The sequence below is a fragment of the Octopus bimaculoides genome, chromosome 20 (genome assembly GCF_001194135.2).
Source record: "Octopus bimaculoides isolate UCB-OBI-ISO-001 chromosome 20, ASM119413v2, whole genome shotgun sequence".
Lineage (NCBI taxonomy): Eukaryota > Metazoa > Mollusca > Cephalopoda > Octopoda > Octopodidae > Octopus > Octopus bimaculoides.
In genome coordinates, this window is record NC_069000.1 from 10,115,418 (window position 1) to 10,119,892 (window position 4,475).

Genomic DNA, 4,475 nt, shown 5'->3' on the forward strand with positions numbered 1-4,475 from the left:
CATTACCATGACGACGACCACAACCACCACCACCACCACCACCACCACTGTGTAACTTGTCAGTTTTTATTTTTCCCCCTTTTCAGCCTCCAAACCTTTAAAAGACAAAGTGGTTGGCAATTTCAATTTCAAGGGTTTGCTTCAAGAACCCTTACAGAATGTTTTAAGCATCAATTAATTCCAGTGCTGGTATCATGACACGGCATAAGAGATTTTGGATAGCCATGGAGCCCGTTATCAAAAAAACAAATTTGTCATGTAGGTTGGAGAAGAAGAACCGTTTCACCTCCTCCCCTCCCGTCACTGCCTCTGCCAATGCCTCAACCATACCTATTTGTTGTGAAATGTGAACAAGCTTAATGAAAAGAAAGTCTGCTTTTCACAAGTACTTTAACTACACCCACTCCACAAACCAATCAAGTTTTGTATTGGATTCGAGTTTTAGAAGAAGACGAACGTAATCCATGTTGTTGTCCTTTTTCTACTCTTTCTTTTCCTCCCCCAGCCCCTTTCTGTCTATCCCTCCCTCTCTTTCTCTCTCACTGTTTTATTCTGCTTCTCTCTCGTAAGGAAAGGAAAAAAAAAAAGAACTTTTGAAGCACTTTGTTCACTTTGGTAGAAAGAAGTATGTAAATTTGTAGAAAGCAGAAAAGCAAGAGGTGAGAAGAGATAAAATGCATAACAGCCACATAAGATACCACACACAAATAAACATGTGTATAGCTGTGTTATTGAATTGGATGTTGGGTTCTGCTTGAGCCACAATCTTAGCAGCGGTGATGATGATGATAGTTATGTGACCACTTAAAAGAGAAAGGCCTCCTGCCTACATAACAAAGACGTTGCAAAATACAATACAGTGGCACCAAAAACCAAATTCTGAGAGATGACTAACTATTAGAAATTGCAAAAAGGAGACAAGTCAGACCACCTATGGCATGGGCTAACTATAAGGCCTTTCACAACTGGTATCTATTTCAGTGATCTCAACAGGATGAAAAGCAAAGTCAATCTCAGTGGAATTTGAACTCGAAACTTAAAGACAGACCAAATGCCACTAAGCATTGTGCCTGGTGTTCCAAAAGATTTGGCCATCTCACTGCCTAAGCATCAACTTAATAATAACAAAATTATTTTTCATTAAATTACTTATCACTTCCCAAATTATTTCAAACAAAGACAGCATCTTTCAACAGAAATATGGTCACATAAAGGGTTAAGAGTAAATGTGAAAAATATGAAATTTGTTTCTTACTTTCACAATAAGATTAAGGCTAAATGCAATATTTTCTTTATAATGTTTGCAACTCAACAGAATTAAAACTAAGTATTGTTTTTGAAATGCAACTTTCTATGTCTTTTCTGTTTTTAAAAACTGTATTTTTGCACAAATAAACAAAAGTAAATGTAAAAATGGATGTAAAGCCATGAGGCTCTCAATTTTTATTTTCTTTCAGGTCTGCTCAAAAGCAGTTCTTTTTTTTTGGCTTTTGTCTTTAATATATAAACATATTTACTATTTAATCTTACCGATTACTAAAAAGAAATAAAATCTAAACTTAATTATGTCTATTCATTTTTTAATGTTTACAATAAAATTAAGAGCTAAACATATTTTTTTTTAAATGTTAACAATAGAATTAAATTCATTTCAATTTATTTTACAAGACACACAGAGAATGGGGAGATGAGAATATTTTCTTACTCTTTGTGTTAAGAGAAACACAAATATGTGATGTGTTTATAACAGATGACACTGAAAGTGCAATTTAAACAATATATTTCTAATTGTATTTTATTTCTTAAGTGTGTCATCTTGATTGGTTCATGTACCTATGAATTAACTTTATAATAGCTTGAAATAAATAAGTACTTGTAATGTTCACTTTCAGGAAGGCAAAGTAAGATTTCATCACATTATAATTATCATTTAATATCTGTTCCATACATCCATCGGTTGAACAATTCGACAGGGCCAGACTAGCCCAAGGGCTGTGTTAGTTTCCATAGTCAGCTTAGGCAAGATTTCTACACCTGTATGTAGAATGAGCATTTGGTGGACATGTAGTTGGCAAAAGATGATGCTGGGAGTGCAGGTTGGGTGTCTTTTCTGGTTCCTTTTTTACAGTGACTCAGCACTTTGTAAGCAGATTGTTTGTAACAAAGAATCCCAATATGAAACATAAGGAAGCCATCTACCAAAGATTGACAAAAGAAACAACTTGTAGGGACCATATAGATCATGAAGAAGCTTCTAAATGGTTGCTCAGCATGTTGGAAATAAATGGTTGTGAATGAACACCCTTAATCATATACCTGACCTGGGGCAAAATAACAATAAGGCCAGCTTGCAAGACACAAGCCTTGCATGCCATTGCTTATACAACCCGACTCCCAGGGTGGTATGCAGCCCTCAAGCATCCTTTCAGCAAGCCCTGATGGCCTTCCCTCTGTAAATATAATCTTTTTCTTTAATCGGCTCATGTTTTATTCTTTATGGTGTAGCCCCTTAAAAAAAACCCTAAATTTTGGATCTGGTCTGGATTTTAAGAAGGTGGAAAACCACTGTTCAATGCAGCAGTTAAAACTGCTAGTAATAGCAACCAAATCTCCCTAAACTTAAAAAAAAAATGACGATACTGGATCGAAGACATTCCAACCATGACTGTCCCTTCTTTTTAGGGATATTTAAGACTACATTATCCAATGTGTACCTTTTTTATGTCAAAAACGAAAAAAAAAAAAAAAAAAAAAAAAAAAAAAAAAAAAAAAAAAAAAAAAGGATGTGATTTTAGGGATATTTTGCTATTATTTCTAGCATATCAAATCACATCATAGTAGCTCTCTTGTTGGTTTGTAATCAAAGTTGGTGAAGCTTTCATTGTGCTCTGATTACATTCTGAAAGTCTTTCAACACCCATTAGACAACTGGGGACACTGTATGCATTCATGTCACCTGATCTGAAAGGTTGCATCACTCCTTCAACGTAGGAAATAGTTATTGATTGGAGAATAGAAGAATGGGTGTTTCTGTTGTTACTAACTACATTTATATATATAATTCTAAATGTAGAATAAGACTGGGTTTTTTTTTTTTTTTTTTTTTCCCCCTTCCTTGATACCTGAGTGGTCCTGACTTGAGTACAATTCAGGTGATGCCAAATATAGTCAGGTAAGTTTATCAAATTTCTTTGCTAGCTTCTTAAAACATTTGATAACTTGACACAGATGATAACACTCACTCATAATGCCATTCATACATTTCAACAAATATGGAAAAAAAAGCATTCTTTATTCTTTTATATGATTCAGCCCTAAGGCTGTGGCCATGCTAGAGCACCACCAGCATAGCCACAGCCTTAGGGCTAAAACATATTCAAGTTTTAAAAAGAATACATACACCCACACTCCGACTCCTTGCCCCTTAAGAGGCCCAATTACAGTTCAGTGATGACCATGCTGGAATTAAGGCACACTCCAGCTTCTGGCTCACAGGTATACTGTCTTCTTTCTTGTAGTTTGATTTCTTAAGGTAGAGTGGGTGGGACACAACTCTTCTATCATTCAGTCTTCTCTAAAACTTCCTACATCCTGTTCCTTGGATCTTATACACACACACACACACACACGAAAGAATACAGCCCAGATGTAACCAAAGATCCAAACTTTCAATGACATGGAGGTACATAGTGGTAGACGAAACAGATTATTTAATAATTACTTTAAGCTATTGATTTAAAAAACATTGTCACTCTTTAACCTGATTGTATAACTGGCCACCATCAATCAATGGATTTTATTTAATATTGACTTTAAGCTATTGATCTTGCGAGACATCATTTCTATGTACCTGAATGTGTTTCCCAGTACCATCAATCAATAGACCTATTTAATATTGATTTTAAAGAATTGATCGGACAAGACATTATTGCTATTTACCTAAATGTGTACCTGGGTACCATCAATCAGTAGATCTATTTAATATTGATTTTAAGGTATTGATCTTACAAGATATTGTCACAGCTTGCAAGAGGACAAAAATGAGGTTGGGTATTGCCTCTTTATGTTGGATGGGGGTTAAGGTATAAGGGGAGAGGTTGGAGTAGGGCAGGTCCTTGTTGTAGAGGAGCTACATGGCTGCTCACTATTTAGAGAGAGAGGGAGAAGGAATTAGAGGTGTCTCCAAGGAGATACCTAGTGGTGATGATGTGTCCAGGTGGGTGGGGGCTTGTAAGAAGTGTATGGGGAAGAAAGAGATAGGGGGGTGTGGAACAGGGCTGAAGATTATGACAGGTTGAAGGAAATGGGGTACACAAGTTGGGGACACTAGAAGAATACTACCAGCAGGGTAGTAAGGATGACACATTTGGCAGGGAGAGAAGAGATATGACATGCAAGAGCAGGGGAGAGAGATAGAGAGGCAATAGGGTATGAGGAGAGATAATTTGGTGGTCTAGGAAGGAGGTGAGGTGGGG

The 4,475-nt window shown here is 36.3% G+C and overlaps 1 protein-coding gene and 1 long non-coding RNA gene across 8 annotated transcripts in view; one reads left to right on the top strand and one right to left on the bottom strand.

Annotated features, from left to right (window-relative positions):
- Nucleotides 1-4,475, bottom strand: part of LOC106875384 (uncharacterized) — a 427,703-nt gene that overhangs the window by 116,144 nt on the left and 307,084 nt on the right. The window lies entirely within an intron of this gene.
- LOC128250230 (uncharacterized) overlaps nucleotides 2,733-4,475 on the top strand; it is a 189,860-nt gene continuing 188,117 nt past the window's right edge. Inside the window, exon 1 of the long non-coding RNA XR_008266303.1 lies at nucleotides 2,733-2,785. This is a non-coding gene — a long non-coding RNA (uncharacterized LOC128250230). The remainder of the gene's footprint in view (nucleotides 2,786-4,475) is intronic.